The sequence below is a fragment of the Schistocerca cancellata genome, chromosome 1, assembly GCF_023864275.1.
Source record: "Schistocerca cancellata isolate TAMUIC-IGC-003103 chromosome 1, iqSchCanc2.1, whole genome shotgun sequence".
Taxonomy (NCBI): Eukaryota; Metazoa; Arthropoda; class Insecta; order Orthoptera; family Acrididae; genus Schistocerca; species Schistocerca cancellata.
In genome coordinates this window covers 394004075-394024672 of record NC_064626.1, presented here as the reverse complement: position 1 = coordinate 394024672, position 20598 = coordinate 394004075, and positions in this window count along the sequence as shown.

Sequence of the window (20598 nt, the reverse complement as noted above, 5' to 3'; positions counted from 1 at the left end):
CGAAAAGAAAGTCCCATTCATGCTGTCGTTGCACGTCAACATTGCTTGGCAACATGCCACACGGGCAACCATGTGGTCGTCCGTCAGCATTCGTGGCACTCACCTGGATGACACTTTTCGCATTTTCAGGTCGTCATGCAGGATTGTGTGCACAGAACCCACAGAAATGCCAATTCTGGAGGCGATCTGTTCAACAGTCATTCGGCGATCCCCCAAAACAATTCTCTCCACTTTGTCGATTATGTCGTCAGACCGGCTTGTGCTAGTTTGAGGTTGTTTCGGTTTGTTGTCACATGATGTTCTGCCTTCATTAAACTGTCGCACCCACGAACGCACTTTCGACACATCCATAACTCCATCACCACATGTCTCCTTCAACTGTCGATGAATTTCAGTTGGTTTCACACCACGCAAATTCAGATAACGAATGATTGCATGCTGTTCAAGTAAGGAAAACGTCGCCATTTTAAGTATTTGAAACAGTTCTCATTCACGCCGCTGGCGGTAAAATTCCATCTGCCGTACGGTGCTGCCATCTCTGGGACGTATTGACAATGAACGCGACCTCATTTTAAAACAATGCGCATGTTTCTATCTCTTTCCAGTCCGGAGAAAAAAAAATCGGAGGCCTTAGAACTTGAATGCACCTCGTACTACGGCTCTGCCATCTGCCAGAACGGTTCGAAACTTCACCGGCGCACAGAACAAACATCAACTGTGAAGCTCCAACGAGGACGTTTGTCTATGTATATTAATGGATTTTTTTTTTAATGTGGTACATTACTTTTCGAACGATCCTAGTAGAAAAAGGTGAGCGCCTTTGAGCCGAGACGCGGGCAGAGTGTTTCCGCAGAGCTGGCGGCCGTGCCGTGACCAGACGCAGTGCTTCTCCGGCGTCCGACCCGCCCGGCGCTTATCTTAATTCCGGGCTGCGCCGCCACTCCAGCCGGCGCGCGCGGCCTATCTGGCCCGCCCCCTCCTGCCGGCGAGGCGCGAGCATTAGGCGCGCTTCTTACCCCCGGCCGCTGCGAAGAAGATTATCTGATCGATGCGCGACTCGGGCCTCTCTGTCCATTAGCGCTTCGAGCTGCGGACCTCTGTTCAGGGATTCTACGGGAGGCCAGCTGCCAGCGGCCTTGCACACTCACTGGCGGCCAGCCTCCACTGAGGCAAGGTGCGACTGTCTACCTTCGTACACAGCGACGGTTTCTCTGCCTCTTGTGTGTTTCGTCTCTACACTGCCATTCTCATGTGGATATTCATATTCGAATTGGTCGCATCGATCGTAGATTTCTCCAGAGCGATTCACGCACACGTTGGCGAGGGAAGATGAAGCATTACAACCAGCCCACACAAAGCAAGTATAACTAAACCAGTATAACTAAATTCCAGAAGCTGATTGAGACCAGATACCAAGGAAGGCAGGATTGGGTTACGATTGTGGACAGGGCCGTAATCAATAACTGTTGGTTAGTTTATTTTTCAATCACGTGCACTTTATTTGGAAACAACAACAAATAAAAGGCGACAATAAATTAAGAAGTGTTCCACGGCTGAAGGCCTTAATGACAACAAATTCAATCTATTTCTCGGCTGAAGGCACCATTAGCAATAACTTAAAAACTGTTTCACGGCTGAAGGCCTCAATAACAATCCCTTAAGAATCAGTTAACTTCTTCAATTCGCTATTGCTATTATAGTTATTAAAATATTTTTAAGAGAACAATCATCAACGTCTCACTGTTAGAATACAATTGTCTAATTAAAACTGTAAGACAAGTAACACTCACGGCTGAAGGCCTTAAAGACAACAAATTCAACTATTTCTCGGCTGATGGCTCCAATAGTAATAATTTAAAACTGTTTCACGGCGGAAGGCCTGAATAGCAATCTTTTAAGAACTAGTTAACTTCTTCAACTTGCAATTACAGTTATTAAAATATTTTGAAAAGAACAATCATCAAAGTCTCACTGCTAGAATACAATCGTCTAATTAAAATTTTAAGACAAGTAACACTCACAGCTGAAGGCCTTAATGACAACAAATTCAAACTACTTCTCGGCTGAAGGCTCCAACAATAATAATTTAAAAAACTGTTTCACAGCTGAAGGCCTGACTAGCGATACTTTAACAACCAGTTAAACATTTTCAACCTTGAAATTACAGTCATTAAAATATTTTTTAAAAAAATCATCAAATTTGACCAAACCAAGGGTGAGGGGGGGGGGGGGGTAGACGTTACTCCAAGGAGCGACCTGGGAAAGTCCCTCAAAACTTCGCAAGCGATGAGACAGGCAGCCAAGAGTCGCATTCACTTCACGAGAAGGTAACTCACACTGGTGGCAGTTTAAACGCATGACCAATAATCATTTGCCGATTCTACGTAACGTCCGATGACCAGTGCAACGATAGAATAGCACACCCAAGCCGGAACAAGCCGTCAGCACTACGTTTTCAGACTCCGGTGTTTAGAGCATCCGGAAGCAGAAAGGAACCACTACTATCAGAGTCCCACAAATCAAGGAAGCTGTCGAACTACGCGCCTTACCGGACAGCAGCGGCAAGGCGAGGAAAAGTACAGTGCCGTAACATGCACTAAGTTCCTGGACAGCTAACTGGGACGTTAGCGGCCACTAGGCAGGAAAAATAACACTGGCTGAACTTCACAGATAATAACATATAGAATGTAACAATTAATAATAAGAAGTGGAAGAAGGCTAATTAGGTTCGCCTTCCCCAAACGCTCCACTTACTGCTCTTCGTATCGGCGACACTGCGAGCAGCAACACGCAAGCAAATGGCGAGACCTCACAATGGTGACGGTTTCACTGCTTGAATTCAGGCCCACTCAACTTCAACTTCCTGGGTCGGATTGACAACGAGGCTGTACCCCTACCGACTACAGCCGTTCCATCCGTCAGTGCATGAGTGCCGCCAGTGGTCCCGGGGTGTTCTTACACTGTGCAGACCTGGCTGCTCGTCCGTCCCCAACCGAACTGCCGACTCACACGACACGGAAACACCGCAACGTCGCCCCAAGGATAGTACCGCCGCTACGAGATATCGATAACTGACACTGCTGCCACTAGTGGACAGACAACGCTTGCAAACGGAGTGGCGCCAATTAACACAAGAAGAAGACGACAATGGCTCTGAGCACTATGCGACTTAACTTCTGAGGTCATCAGTCGCCAAGAACTTAGAACTAGTTAAACCTAAGTAACGTAAGGACATCACACACATCCATGCACGAGGCAGGATTCGAACCTTCGATCGTAGCGGTCGCTCGGTTCCAGACTGCACGCCTAGAACCGCATGACCACTCCGGCCGGCAAGAAGACGACAACCGTAACTATATCAACTAAACGATGCCAACCTAGCAACGGCACCAACGCGAACTCCAGCACAGCTCACTGATGAAATAAAGAGTGACAGCAATTGCAGGTTGATCTCATGTATTTAAGCAAGTCCTTGCCCGAGGTTAAGCCAATGGCCTTGCCACAGTGATGACACCTGTTCCCACTGGGTTTGGCTTGCACTTGGGCGGGTGACCGTTTGGGCAGCACTCTGTCCTTGGAGGCCAGTTGAGCTACTTGATTGAGAAGTAGCGGCACTGGCCACTAAAACTGACGACGGCCTGAAGAGCGGTGTGCTGACCTCATGCCCCTCCAAATACGCAACCAATGACGCCCATCAGCTGAGGATGACACAGCGGTCCGTCGACACCGCTGGGGCTGCCGAGGCCTGTTCGGACGGAGTTTCTACAGCGGATGCACAAAAATATGAAAACATTAGAAACACAGCCCGTTAGCATGCCTAATGCGGTATAGGAAAACAGTTGGCATTGAAAACAGCTAGCAATCATGTTGAAATGGATAAATATCGGCCCCATACGGTTTTCAAGCGAATCTTACACCACTCTCTCCGCAAAACAGTGGCAATTTCAGGTTACGATGATGAAGGTGGATACCGATTGCTCAACAATATTGAGACCTGGTGACTGCAGTGGCCAGGGGAGACATGAGATTTCGTTATCGTGCTCACAAAACCGGTCCTAGACGATGCGAGCTGTGTGATTAGGCGCCATAGCATGACTTTTGAAGAACAAATATTGTACCAAGCTATGGGCCTTATCAGTCAAAATGGTCTCATAATACCTGACAGTAATGCAACCTTGTAGAGTACCCGTCATCCCGCCATGTTTCTTCTGGGAGTAAATTCGGCCAGAAATTGGAAATAGTGTGCAGCAAGGCTCGTCCGATCAAATAACTTTCGACCACTCCTCAGCAGTCCAGGTTTTCTGACTCGATATGTAGTTTCGGAATTCCCGCCCTCGGTTCTCGGCTAGTGCAGCTCCCTTCGTGTTGTTTTCGTGCTGGCAGATTTACAGAATGCGATGTTTAGTTTGCTGCTGTCGTCCTCTTATGTTTCGTCGCAATCCTCTTCAGTGACCTTCTGTCACGATCCTTCAGCATACAATATTGTCCGTGAAGTGAGTTAACGGGTAACGGTTTTCCGCTTTCTCTGTATACGGTAGAAATCTTCGGTAGGGAGCATCTGGAAACAAACTGGCCGAGGTGGCCGAGCGGTTCTAGGCGCTTCAGTCCGGAACCGCGCGACTGCTACGGTCGCAGGTTCGAGTCCCGCCTCGGGCATGAATGTGTGTGATGTCCTTAGGTTAGTTAGGTTTAAGTAGTTCTAAGTTCTAGGGGACTGATGACCTCAGATGTTAAGTCCCATAGTGCTCAGAGCCATTGAACCATTTGAATCATCTGGAAATAGCAAACACTTCAGCTGCTATGGTTACGGAAGCAGGCACCAAAGGAGTATCAGATATCTTCCCACGTTCGAATTCACTTATTTCCGACATAGTGCACTCACAACTACACAGAACACTTTTCTGACGTGGATTGATCCTTGCAACTTTTTAAGGGCATTGCACAAGTGGTCAAATGTAACAGCGCAGCTTGAAGGCTTGAACAGCATCTTGGGAGCAAGTATTTCATGCGGTATTCCCATATTTTTCTCCAAGCAGTGTAAATTTAATATGCAAATCTTACCGGTTAAATTATTTGCGCGCGAAATTCTGAAACTACCAAAGTGTTGCGGTAGGATGGGAATATTACTCAATAATACCAGAATAATTATGTGATCACTATAAGCAACTTTTATAAAAAATGCCAATACGGCGTTGCCCTTTGAAATATTGTTCGTGGGACAAACGTTCTAGGAGGGGGAAGATTATCTATTTGTCCTCATGTTGGCGCTACTTCAAGAAGGCAACCTTAGAGCTAAAATAGTCCTGACTCCTGCTACAATGACGTAGCAGTGGAACGAGGCTTTGTCAGTGCAACTTCATTACAGGATTGGCAGCGTGGACTATTTCTCTTAGCAGTGGAGACACACTGCCAGGTTACAAAGCGGCTGGGAGAACCGTGCTCCGCCTCAGTCGTTTTTCAGTCGTGTCTGATTCGTTTCTCGTACGTTTACTGTGATGTCACCACCAGACACCACACTTGCTATGTGGTAGCCTTTAAATCGGCCGCGGTCCGTTAGTATACGTCGGACCCGCGTGTCGCCACTATCAGTGATTGCAGACCAAGCGCCGCTACACGGCAGGTCTAGTCTAGAGAGACTCCCTAGCACTCGCCCCAGTTGTACAGCCGATTTTGCTAGCGATGGTTCACTGACTACTTACGCTCTCATTTCCAGAGACGACAGTTTAGCATAGCCTTCAGCTACGTCATTTGCTACGTCCTAGAAAGGCGCCATATTCAGTTACTATATGTGTATTCTGAACAGATAATATTGTGAATCATGTACCGTCAAGAGCGACGTTCATCATTAATGGATTAAAGTTAAGTATCAAAGTAATTGCGTCCTCTTTCTGAATTCTAATTCCTTGTCATGTTCCAGACCTCAAGTCAGTATAGTCCTTCCCTCCTCACGCCAGCCTGCATGAGCTAAAACGCGTGCTTTTCGGCCTCCTCTAGTAACACGGTGTTGGCTCTTCGGCCAACACTACATTGGCGACTAGTGTAAACATGGTGTTCTTATCTATACTGCCCTGATTTAATTGTGTAATGACTTCGCCACAATCTCCAGATGTACTGTCCAAATTTTATCGCTTACAGAATCAGCAGACTCAGGCATTACTAGATGCCCTTGGAAAGCTTCTCCTCTGTCAACGTGCAATGCAAAACGATGCGGCAGCCGCCGCTCCACCACTAACGCAGCCACAACAAGCAGTTGCACCGACCTTCAAAACTTTTGATGCTGCACTGGAAAGCTGGACGGAGTGGTCACGCCAATTTGGATTCCATCTTGCCGCCTACAGAATTCAAGGTAACGAGCGGAAGCCTTTTCTTTTGTCATCCGTCGGTGTGCAAACCTACCGTGTGATAGTCAAGTTATTTCCTCGATGCGACGTAGCAACTCTGTCCTACGAAGAAATTTTGTCTGCATTAGATGCATATTTCAAACAATCAGTCAATGTAGTTGCAAAACGGTATACCTTCTTTCGTACAAAACGTATGGCAGGTCAGACTAATCGGGAGTGGGTTGCAACCTTGCAAGGTCTTACTAGGGATTGTGCTTTTGAGTGTCAATGTGGACTCCCATATTCGGATACTATGGTACGTGATGCAATTGCACAGAACGTTTCTAATGTTCATATAAGGGAACAGATTTCGAAACTAGTCAATCCCTCCCTTCAACAAGTGATGGACATATTGGATCGCCAGGACACACTTGACTTTGCTCAGGAATCATTAAAACTTCGCCGGCCGTGTGTCAGGTTCACCGGCCCATCGGGTGAGCTGCACGAAGCAGTAAACAGCCCTCGCGCCCAGCCGCGCCGCTGCCGCCAGGTTCTCAGCCACATGTGCCGCGCCGGCAAGCAAATGCAGTGCTCAAATCATGCCCGCAGTTCGCTACTAAACATTCGCATGAGAATTGCCTGTCACGCCAAGCTATTTGCTTTCACTGTAATAAAAAAGGACAGGTTCAGAGTGATTGCCAGAAAAAGCTCAGATCGGACACTCCAAACCATTCCAGGCCCTTTGCTTTGCACCGGAATCGGAATCGAACCAAGGATACTCAGGCTCGTGAAACTTCGCCCATGGAAATTCATGTCGTTCATTCCACTCTGCCCAGTGCCACTCTCTCTAACAGTGACTGTGTTTGTCCCACAAATCGTGTGAGTCAACATCGCCAGAACACCTGTCAAGTCACAAGTGATTTTGTACCAGTGTCAGTTCATGTTGAACGAGACAGTCGTTCTTGTCGTCAGCAGGACAATAAACTTTTTGTAGACTTGGACATTAACGGCGAAGTGATACCATTCCAGCATATATACCGGAGCTGCAGTTTCACTGATCAATCAAGACACTTACAAACTGCTGGACACACCTCCGTTGCGTGCTGCAAATGTTAAGTTAACTAGCTATTCAGGTCAAGAGATCCCTGTGTTAGGACAGTGCAGCCTTCTTGCAACATACAAAGGACAAACAAAACTTGTGTCATTTTACGTCCTTCGTTCTTCTGCTGCAGTGAACTTGTTTGGTTTCGATTCATTTCAGTTGTTTAACTTGTCTATAGTAAATTAGGTCCTATCAGTGAACCAGACTGTGCCTTCAGACAGTGTTTCTCGTCTCTGTGAAGAATTTGCAGACATTTTTGCACCAGGCCTCGGTTGCGCTAAGAACTATAAAGCACATTTGGAACTGAAAGTAAAATCGCAACTGAAATTTTTCAGAGCGCGCAATGTTCCCCACGCATTGCATGATGAGGTCGCAATAACATTACACGATTTGGAATCACAAGGTGTAACTGAACATGTGTAGGCTTCTCTCTGGGCATCACCTTTAGTAATTTTGCCAAAACCTTCGGGAAATTTGAGACTTTGTGTGGACTTCAAGGCATCAGTGAATCCACAACTAGCGATTGCATCTTTTCCTTGACCCCGCCCGGAAGATATTTTTGACGAACTGTGCCTGGGCAAATATTTTTCGAAGTTGGACCTCGCAGATACGTATTTGCAAATACCGGTGGACGAAGAATCCCAGCGCGTTTTGGTGGTTAACACACATCTTGGTTTGTATCAATTCAAACGACTGCCATTCAGGTGTGCATTGTTTCAGCAATATCTACAGACTGTCTGTGCGTCGGTCTCTACTGTAGCAAACTATCTGGACGATATTGTGATCTCTGGGAAGACGGAAGAAGAACATTTAGCCAATCTCCGAACATTATTTCAGGTCTTGCGACAAAATGGTCTTCGATCACGGAAGGACAAATGTGTGTTTTTTGCTCGTGACTTGCCATACCTGGGCCATGTAGTCAATGTCCAAGGCATACATCCCAGTCCCACGCACCTCCATGCCATACAAGACTTGCCTTCGCCGCAGAATTTGAAGCAGCTACAGAGCGTGCTGGGAAAAAAATCTACTGTTATCACATATATGTGCCGCATGCCTCTTCCATTTCAGCTCCGCTTCATCGCTTATGCCGTAAAGGTGTTCTGTTCGTCTGGACGACGGAATGCGAACGCGCCTTTCGTCGGTTGAAATCGGCGTTGCTTTCCAATACTTGCCTTACGCCATTCGATTCCCGGAAGTCCCTTTTGTTGATGGTGGATGCATCGGATTTCGGGATCGGTGCTGTGCTTGTGCACAAAGATGGTTCGCACGATCGACCTATTGCCTTTGCGTCCAAATTGCTCTTGTTGTAATATTGTTACTTTAATTTGGTATCCTGATGTGTAAGGTTGTAACTTTAATTTTGGTATACTGATATCGGTGCTAGTTGACAATGAAAGTGGGTTAAAAGCCGTGATCTGTCTGGGGACGTTAACCGTGGATTACTGGGCAACTGTTTCATCAGATATTTAGCAGACTAACATTAATGATAATCTTTTAATAGTCATACAAAACCGGTAAAATATATATATAAAAAGGAGAATTTAAATAAAAAGAAAGAAATCAGTTTATACTTGGAAATTTATTTTAAGATTGTTCATTGGAATTTCAGCATATTATACGTGAGTTATAACTGAGCTGGTGCCTTATTTACGATTGAAAAGAATGTGAGATTGTAATCTTACGGAACACATAAACTATGGAGCCAAGATTGGGAGACTGGATACAACACTGCATTCATAAAATAACACACGAAGAACATTGAAACATAAGCAAGAAGAAATTAACCACAACCAACAGATTCAGTTTTTACCCAAAGAAATTACGTTCATACCACAATCCTGTCCGTCATGTAATTACCACACACTGGTATACTAAATTCATATTAACTCTTTGTGAAGTCTTCGCAAAAAGAATAGCTGAGGGCTACTTTGATGATTACACCACATGCTCCACGTGGTCAACTTGGTTTACACAAAGCGTACAACTCCACAATAATTTTGATAATTAAAATACATTAGATCGAAAAGCACTTGACCAAAGAAAAACCTTGAACTGGTTACTAACGTCTTACTATTTACCTGATGGGTCAAACAGTTATATAAGCACGTGGTAGTGGTCTCGCAAAGTACACCCCACGTGGGCTGAACATAAAGAAAAGTTGCTATATTGAAAATATAGTCAAGACGAGACGTTATAATCACACAAGCATTCGCATTTAGGATTGATGAACTTAGTTAGAGTTACTGATCAACACGTGGTTCCACTTTACTCACAAAGTAGTAACAAAGCAACTACCGCAAAATAATCTGAATTTAACACGAGAATTACACTCCGCTGCACTTTAAGATAGCATTAGATATTTTAGAGCTAAACCTGAAATCAAGGTGATTAAATTTTCAGTTAGGCTGAACTTAAGAAATCCATTGTCCTACGGACTTAACAGACACGCGCTTAGCCGGAGATCTTACCACTTCAGACGCTCGCCACGGCCACACAGCAACTGCCTACTTCCGAGCGTGCTTCCTGAGGGGTGGCTCACAAAGACCAACGGAAGTGGCCAGAGGGGCAGCTTCCTATACCAACATGACAACGGACGGACAGGACCATACTAAGAATAGAAACCTCTTTGCTTTTAGGAAGCGTAGCTACCTGTTCCGACGTTGGTCCTACTGTTCTCTAGCAGACAGCCTTGTCTGCTACCCTCAAGCATGCAACTAGAAATACATATGCTCATTCATCCTCTCACACAAAAGAGAAGGGGGATGACAGTATCTTATCATATACAGTATATAAAAGAAAGCGGATGTAGGTTCCGTATGAGACTGTGTGACATGAATTACATATAAGAATTACATATAAACTGTGCTTTAAAGTGTAGTAGTGTGACAGATCGTTCTTGTTTATGTGTAAAAGTAACACGTTCCACTGCTCAGTCTCCTCCCAGATAGTCAGAAACGCCACAGTACATTTAGAAGAGGAATTTATTCCATAAATGGCAACAGATTTAAGAAATTAAACATGAAAGGAATCCAACAGAGACCTTTCATAACCCCAACGCTCCGGGAAAAGACTGTGCAGGGAATTTTCTAGCCATGCTAGGACATTCCCAAGCAGGCTTCTCACACCCTACTTAAACCAAAAGTGTAAAAGAAAAGGCAAAAGGACACCAGCTACTTGCTAAAACACAATAATTTCAACACATCTTTAGAATCTACCAATTTCAAACAGAAAAAAAAGAACACAATCTGTGACACCTATTTAAAAGGTAGTGTAGACCTAATTCGGTCAGCAAGTAAAAACAATGATTCCTGTGTCATTAATATGAAAACAATTTCTGGTTGTTACCCTTATGGAGTTCACCAGTATTTGCTCACTGCAAGAGCCAACTGATCACAGGAAAATTTATGACTGTTTATTAACAAGCAAAATTTATGAAAATAGCAAAGGTGCCACAGCAATTAAAAAAAGAACATCAAATAACATCGGTATTAAAAAGCAGAACATAACAATGCACAATCTGCAAAAGCAACAAAATGATAAGAGAAAAAACATGTTTTACAAAGTGGTTATCGCAAAAAAATTCTATATCGTATAAAACTAATAATTTGTAGAATTAAAATAACTATGTGGCACTCATTTAATCACTCTACTATATTTCAATTAGCTAGCAAACAATGAGCACTGTGTCATTATACTGAAACTACAATAATTATGTGATTGTTACCCTTAAGGGGTTCCTCACAGTAAATATGCCCCAAGCAAAGGCTAATCGATCACAGTTCAATGAGAATAAAAAGCTATCTGACTGATAAACGAAGCAATGCCACAGCAATGAATTTACGAAACAAAATATCACAAATCTAATACATCACACAAAAACAAACATTGATAAATAAAACAGTACAATAGTCAACATCTAAAACAAAAAAAAACACCTATAAATAAAACACCTGCAAAATACAAGAGTCAAAGTCTAAAAAGGATAAATAGAACACCTGCAAAGTACAAGAGTCAGTCTAATAAACACCAATAAATCGAACTCATGCAAAACACACGAGTCAGAGTTTCTCTGACAGAAACACACGTATATGCACTGGACTAAGAACCGTATAATCACTGTTCACTGACACACTCAGTACTTCCACTGTTCCGAGGCACAATATAAGGGAAAGGGGGGGGGGGGTTCGTCGCCGCAGCTATCAGTAGGGATTTTTGTCCATCTGTTGCGTGCGATCCCGCCGTCTCTGCCCTCTCATGAAGTTTCTCTCGTGTCACGTACATCTCGATTTGGTTCCATGTTTGTATTGTCAAATTCGTGCGGTATCCTCGTTTGACACGCCAGGTTGATATTCCTGGGCAAGGATGACACTTAATGGCTCTTCTTTTGTGCCACCCTTAGCGACCAGAGAACATCGAACCATGATTTACTGTCGCTTGACAGTGGGCATCCGTCAGGAGATGTTGATAGGCGTCATTGAAGTCTGCCAGTTACTCTGGACAGTATGTGTCAAAAGGCTCCACGCCCTTTGTGTTGTTACATTCTTGGGTTATCCTCAATTGGCTCGCCGGTTTGATATTCCTGGGCAAGGATGACACTTAATGGCTCTTCTTTTGCACCACCCTTAGCGACCAGAGAACATCGAACCATGATTTACTGTCGCTTGACAGTAGGCATCCATCAGGAAATGTCGATAGGCGTCGTTGACGTCTGCAAGTTTCTCTGGGCAGTACCTGTCAAAAGGCTCCACGCCCCTTGTGTTGTTTCACCGCGGCCGTCTCGTCACGGTCGCGTGCGTGTGGTGCGTTGCCAGCAGATGGATTTCCGCGCGGTGGACCGCTCGCCCATCTCAGGCCATCGCCTCGAGGAAGGGTCGCCCGGGGCGGCCGCCCATTAGCTCCAGGTACAAGGGAAAGTGTTTGCCGCTTACTCTCCTTTTGTTGTCGGCCGCGCTCCCGAAGTGGCCCGGATGACAGCGTGTCCCGCTGGGAAACCCGCCAGTTTACAACTAGTCCGGCTGCTCCCGCTGTCTCTTAAGAGTTTTGCCGGTTCGCTTTCAGGTTCTCAACTGCATTCACAGAAATTTTTCATCATCCTTATGTGATTACAAAATGTCATACATAATACCACTTAGTATTGTCTTTCACAATTTTTAAGAACAAAGTGAGACTTAATTTTTTTTTTAAATAAAAAAATTAGATGAATCGACAATATAAAATAAAATTTAAATGACTTGACAATGTAAAAAAAATAAAAGTGAAATGACTTGACAGTATAAAAATAAAAATTTAAATGAACTGACAATATAATATTTAAATCCACATCACTAATGTGGTTCACTTACGTTTTAATAAATCAAATGCTATTTATTAATTCACTAAAATGAATAGGATTATGCCTTGTGCAAGTATAGGTCGGGACAGCATAGGGTTCACATGTTATTTACACACACTACATGCACACCTGTTGTCTATTCTACAAACTAACTACCCATAAAAATGCATTACTCAATATTCTACTTCTATCCACTACTAGTTAAGCCAATAAGCTACTTCAATGCTATTTCAACACCGTGTATATACCACTACAACATTGTACTATTTCGTCCTCTTCTTGACGCTCGCGGCATACGTCTTGTCACATGATAAATATGGAGAACTTTCCTTAAACATACACATTAAAAAGAACAATGGTTATTTACACGCCAAAACATTTATACCAGTTCGCACACCTGAAAAGAGACTCGCAATTATACATTTATCATACTCATATATTCACACATAAAACAGTAAGAAAATTTCACCTAAAATTACGTTATCACAACAATTAATCACGCAGATGACTCTGAGAAGGTTAAAAATATTCGCATTATACAGGTTATATTACATTTTCTTACCCATTTTGCTGCGATTTCGTTCCTTCTTTACGTTACCTTTCGCTTCCAAATCAGTTATTTCGCCTGTGGTGGTTATTCTGGATTCATTTCTCATGAATGGCAAAATTGTGGTCACCTCTATTCTGTAAAACAGTATCATCTTAACATATTGAACTTACAACAGACACAAAAGATCCGAATCCTCCTGTAGTTTAAATGACAAATGTTTTGCTTTATCCTTATTACCTTAAACCAAGCTTTCCTTCGTTCCCATAATCAAAATTATTTAATCATCCTCTACCTTCAGGAGGGAAATTTCCTCAGTACAAATCATATAGGCTGCAGTGCATCCCGCACCAGCGAAAACAGTAAGCTGTAATGCTCACAGCATCAGCAAAACACATAAACGTCGCTTTACTAGGACAAGTATTAACGCAGAATAATTTTTTTTAGGCTTTGGCTCAACATCAATCAAGACTACAAAAAGGATCCATATTTCCGTTCCATTCTCCATTTGCTGAAAAGCTGCTCGTATATGACTACCACAATAATCTTTCAGAGCCACGTAAATTACACAAACCACAATTCTTCTTTCACCTTGAAGGGAATCAATATACTTACGAAATCCACAGACAGCACTTTACGTACTCAGCTATAAAGAACAAAAAAGACATATATCATCAATATTAACATATCATCGCGTATTGGAAGCCAATGGTTCAACAATCGTATTATCGCATCCTGTTTTCAAGATTCCAAACTTACTCATTCCTTTCTCAGAGTTCTCCTATCTTAAAATATTCATACAGCACGCATACTATAGTAAGAGATCCTCATTTATACTGACAGATATAGAATAGTAATAGATAGATAGTAGCACTGAAAGCAGAAAATCGGAAACAAGGCTACTAACAGCTGGGGACCTGGGTTTGCCAGACCCATAATACCCACAGATCGGATATTCCCCTGAGTTTTTGCACTAATTCAGCAACGATCTTGCTTCTCTCAGGAGCGACTCCATTCAATTTACACACAAAAAAAAACATAAACAGCATTTTACTCGTTCACAAAGAAACCTTTTATCTTCACGTTTGAATCAAACTAAATCCTAATTGCACAAAAAAAAATTAAAACATCACTTCAATCCATCACATAGAAACATCTTTATCACTATTTTTACCAACATATTATTCAAAATGCATACGTCACAAATTTAAACTAATCAATTCTTTCTCCTCACCGTCCTCTCTACTTCTCACTGTCCTTTCTACTCATTTGCCATGTCGCTCATTTGTTCCGATTGGGCGCCTTCTGCGCTGATCGTTTGTCATTGCCGGTTTCGTTCATTTCCATTTGCTGGATTATGTCTAGGGTTAGCCGGCCGAATTTCGACATCATGAGGTGCTCCGCCTACAGTCCTATTCCCACCGTATTCATCGTATCGATTCTGGTTGCCGTACCTGTAGCGTTCACGATCCTGTCCACGTCGCTGATCATTACCGTTGTTCCAGCAGTGTTCGCGACTGTTACCCCAGTTTCTATACGGCCGGTCCCGATTATTGTTCCGTTCACGATTCTGTCTACGTCCTCGATCATTTCTGTTGTTCCACCTGTGTTCGCGACTGTCACCCCAGTTTCTATACGGCCGGTCCCGATTATTGTTCCGTTCGCGTCGCGACGACCAGTCACGCCGTTGATTAGTAATACGGCCACGACTGCGGTCGCGCTGCTGTGCCCCGTAATAACTTTGTGCCTGATTAGGCGGGCATTCTCCTGTATTGTATTCCAACTCTTGGAGAAGCGTCTTAAACGTTTCCACGTCCTCTTTGCATCGTCCCGCAAGAATGACGTGCCGCAAGTGCATCGGCAATTTGGTGATGCATATCCTAATCAGTTCCGCAGACCCGTATGGGTCGTATAGGAATTGATTTGCCTGCAACATGTGGTCGAATAGGCGTGCAGGGCTGCCGAAACCAGACTGGTTCAAATTTGGCAGCATAATTATGCCATGTTTGACCCTATCTTGTGCCGCTTCCGACCAATAGGCGGACAGAAAGGCTTGTCGAAACTCCCGAGTGGAGTTGCAGTGACGCGCTGCCGACCTCATGCGAATCGCCGGTTCGCCTTCCAAATAGCCACACATATATTCTATCTTATGTGAACTTGCCCAGTCGGGAGGAAGACAGAACTCAAATTGCTCGAGCCATGCACGTGGATGTATTCCTTTTTGCGAATTTCGGAATATCTCAAACTTTCTTACCGTAAGGAAATGTTTGAAATCAAATCCCCGCATTTCCTCCTGGCGAGGCCCTTGAATGTTTCTGTTTCTCTCATGTCTGCCCCTTAAATTACATTCTTCCCTGTCGTCAAAATCTCCCTCGTGGCCGGAGTCCCTCTCTGCACTGTTCGTACGGCTATTTTTAGTGCTATTGGCGAGTTCGGAATCACACGCCATGCGGTTTTCCAGATGCGCCACGCGTTCTTGTAATTCGCCTGTTACAGCTTTGTGTTGTCTGTTCACTTCAAACTGTCCCTTCTGAAATCTAAGAAGCGAACGCACTTCTTCGGTCTCTGCGGCCGCTACCGGTGTAGTATTGTTCTCACTTTCCGTCAGCTTCATCGTATCTACAGTGTCCGCTAATGCCGCAATCTTATCATCAATTTGTCTCTTGTCCTCCGCCCCAGTCTGCTTCAATTGTTCTATTTGCTGTTCCAACGCGTGGATCGCTAAACTGTTGTCCGCTATTGTGTTGCTAACGGACGTGGGACAATGCGTTTCCGCCTGCTGGACCCTCGAGATTACCTGCTGGTGTTCCCTTTGGCATTCTTCCCTCAGCTCTTGGAAATTCCTAAGTAGCCGTTCTTCGCTTTCTTTAGATTCGGTATCGCCCCTCCGCTTGCTCTGTTCTAAAGCTTGCAGACGATCATCGATTTGTTCAAATGTACGGCCTAATTCTTTCATAATATCACTTTTTATCTCACTTGCCAGATTGTTTATTCTTTGTGAGATATCATCGGACACTCTCTGCATCGACTTGTCGACTTTATTTGTCTGCTGGATTAGTTTATCGTCTATTTGTTCGCCTAGCTCTCGGATCGATTTTTCGGATGATTCTTTTTGTTCTCGGAACGATTTTTCTGATTTCTGCGTCATTTGTTCGCCTAGCTCGCGGATCGATTTTTCGGATGATTCTTTTTGTTCTCGGAACGATTTTTCAAATGATTCTTTATTTTGTTGCAATAAGGCTTTCATGAGTTCTGCCAAATCAATTTGGTTAGTTGGAGGCAAATTAATTTGTGGCTCTGATGTGAGCCCGTTCGTCCTGTCTTGCATTTCGTCTGAAGTATTCCCCATTGCATTTTCGGAACCGCCCGACGCGTTAACATTCGAAATTAAATTATCCCCTTGGTCCATGTTGCTTAGGTTGTCGGACCGCTTACTTTTAGTTTGGTTACGTGTCTGCATTAGTTCAATTTATGCCCGATACGCAACACACTAATCAGAATAAATGTGTCCCACAAAAATTACGACAGTCACACGAAAGATACCCAACCTAGTACGCACTTTTTCACACGCAAAACAAATTTTTTTATCTTAGATCGAAACAGTGGAATTTACAAGCGAGAATAAAAAACACACAGACATATCAAACACACAAGTATAAAAAACAAAACAAGACAAACAACGCAACGCCGATCAACAACGCCGTGAATCTTTTGAAAGTCTGCTCGGAAACAACGTAGAAGTTGTTTGAGCGCTGTAGGGAAAAAAAATTAAGATTATAACACGCTCGCAATCTAACATTTCAGAGATTCCAGAGTCTAGCGGAATCACAGAACAGGGTCGCCATGTGTAATATTGTTACTTTAATTTTGTTATGCTGTAATTGTAATATTGTTACTTTAATTTTCTTAGCTGAAATCGGTGCTAATTGACAATGAAAGTGGGTTAAAAGCCGTGATCTGTCTGGGGACGTTAACCGTGGATTACTGGGCAACTGTTTCATCAGATATTTAGCAGACTAACATTAATGATAATCTTTTAATAGTCATACAAAACCGGTAAAATATATATATAAAAAGGAGAATTTAAATAAAAAGAAAGAAATCAGTTTATACTTGGAAATTTATTTTAAGATTGTTCATTGGAATTTCAGCATATTATACGTGAGTTATAACTGAGCTGGTGCCTTATTTACGATTGAAAAGAATGTGAGATTGTAATCTTACGGAACACATAAACTATGGAGCCAAGATTGGGAGACTGGATACAACACTGCATTCATAAAATAACACACGAAGAACATTGAAACATAAGCAAGAAGAAATTAACCACAACCAACAGATTCAGTTTTTACCCAAAGAAATTACGTTCATACCACAATCCTGTCCGTCATGTAATTACCACACACTGGTATACTAAATTCATATTAACTCTTTGTGAAGTCTTCGCAAAAAGAATAGCTGAGGGCTACTTTGATGATTACACCACATGCTCCACGTGGTCAACTTGGTTTACACAAAGCGTACAACTCCACAATAATTTTGATAATTAAAATACATTAGATCGAAAAGCACTTGACCAAAGAAAAACCTTGAACTGGTTACTAACGTCTTACTATTTACCTGATGGGTCAAACAGTTATATAAGCACGTGGTAGTGGTCTCGCAAAGTACACCCCACGTGGGCTGAACATAAAGAAAAGTTGCTATATTGAAAATATAGTCAAGACGAGACGTTATAATCACACAAGCATTCGCATTTAGGATTGATGAACTTAGTTAGAGTTACTGATCAACACGTGGTTCCACTTTACTCACAAAGTAGTAACAAAGCAACTACCGCAAAATAATCTGAATTTAACACGAGAATTACACTCCGCTGCACTTTAAGATAGCATTAGATATTTTAGAGCTAAACCTGAAATCAAGGTGATTAAATTTTCAGTTAGGCTGAACTTAAGAAATCCATTGTCCTACGGACTTAACAGACACGCGCTTAGCCGGAGATCTTACCACTTCAGACGCTCGCCACGGCCACACAGCAACTGCCTACTTCCGAGCGTGCTTCCTGAGGGGTGGCTCACAAAGACCAACGGAAGTGGCCAGAGGGGCAGCTTCCTATACCAACATGACAACGGACGGACAGGACCATACTAAGAATAGAAACCTCTTTGCTTTTAGGAAGCGTAGCTACCTGTTCCGACGTTGGTCCTACTGTTCTCTAGCAGACAGCCTTGTCTGCTACCCTCAAGCATGCAACTAGAAATACATATGCTCATTCATCCTCTCACACAAAAGAGAAGGGGGATGACAGTATCTTATCATATACAGTATATAAAAGAAAGCGGATGTAGGTTCCGTATGAGACTGTGTGACATGAATTACATATAAGAATTACATATAAACTGTGCTTTAAAGTGTAGTAGTGTGACAGATCGTTCTTGTTTATGTGTAAAAGTAACACGTTCCACTGCTCAGTCTCCTCCCAGATAGTCAGAAACGCCACAGTACATTTAGAAGAGGAATTTATTCCATAAATGGCAACAGATTTAAGAAATTAAACATGAAAGGAATCCAACAGAGACCTTTCATTGTCTACGCAAAAAAATTATTCACAGATCGAGAAAAAAGCATTGGCTCTCGTATTTGGTGTTACAAAGTTTCATGGCTTCTTGTATGGTTGTCACTTTACCATACTCACAGACCACAAACCTTTGACATCGCTTTTTCATCCGAACAAGCCTGTACCTCCACGTACAGGGCAGAAATTCATTTGCTGGTCTGTTTTCCTCTCACAGTACCACTATGATATCTTGTATCGGTCCACTGCTAAGCACGGAAACGCCGATGCGTTGTCCCATTTGCCTGTTGCTGAGGATAGGGCATTCGATTCCTTCGAACTTGCTTGCATGTTCATTCATTTGGAAACCGATGACATGGTCGAATCGTTTCCGATTGATTTTCGTCGTGTTGGTACAGCCACAACTGCCGACCCTGTCCTTGCTACCGTTCTGCATTTTGTTGCTACGCAATGGGCTTTGTCAAAGTCATGGATCGGGAACCAGTTGATTCGCCGATTTTTTGCTCACAAGGAGAGACTTTTTGCTGACATGGTGTTTTGCTGTTGCGTTCTGATAATGATCAGTCCAGGGTTGTGGTAGCACGTTCGTTACAGTCCTCTGTCTTAAAGCTTCTAGACCAAGGATATTGGGGTATAGTGAGAACGAAACAACTTGCTCGTGAACACTGTACTTGGTTCGGGATCGATGCCGCGATTAACGACTATGTGCTCTTCTTGCATGGTGTGTGCCGAACAACAATCAGCATCACTGCAGAAATTCTTTTTTGGCCAAAAGCCACTTTCCCTTGGCAAAGCTTACACATCGATTTTGCTGGTCCATTCTCGAATGCTCAATGGTTGGTTGAGATAGATTCATTCAGTAATTTTCCTTTTGTTGTCCAGATGTCTTCCACGACGTCATCTGCCACCATCCAAGCGCTATCTGCTATCTTTTGCATTGAAGGTCTTCCACAGACAATTGTTTCCGACAATGCCCCACAATTCATGTCCGCAGAATTTCAGTCATTCTGCAAGGCCAATGGTATTCAACATTTGACGTCCACGCCGTTTTCGCCACAGTCAAACGGTGCCGCTGAACGATTGGTCAGGACTTTCAAGTCACAGATGTTGAAGTTGCGAGAGTCGCATTCTCGGGAGGACACGTTATTGCTCTTTTTCTCCTCGTATCACTCTCAGCCCCGAGATGGTCGCTCGACGGCTGAGTTGCTCCATGGTCGCTCGCCGGCTGAGTTGCTCCACGGTCGCCATCATCGAACCTTGATGTCTTTGCTACACCCGCCGCATCAGGTTCCTGTGCAGCGGCAGTCACCGGCTTTTGCCCCCGGCGACGTTGTCTACTACCGCCACTATCGAGGTTCACGGCGTTGGCTCGCAGGGCGCATTCTTCGCTGCCTCGGACGCGCTATGTATCTGGTTTTTGGGGCCTCTGTTGAGGTGCGCCGGCATCTCAATCGGCTGCGCCTCTGACGTCGCACGGGATCTGCTGCTCGCCGTCTGCTTACAGCGACGGTGCCGTCCGGTCAGAGCCCCGGGGACCCATCTACTGGCTCGCCTCAGCCCCAGGTATTACCGACGCTGCCTTCCATTTTGCCCCATGGCGATGCGCCGCCGCCGCCGCCACCGCCGCCTGTTCTCCCGCCAGCGACGCCCGAAGTGGACGCGTCGCTGCAGCCGTCGGGCGCCTCCCTGGGTCACGCGCCGCCTATCGCTTCCCGTGAC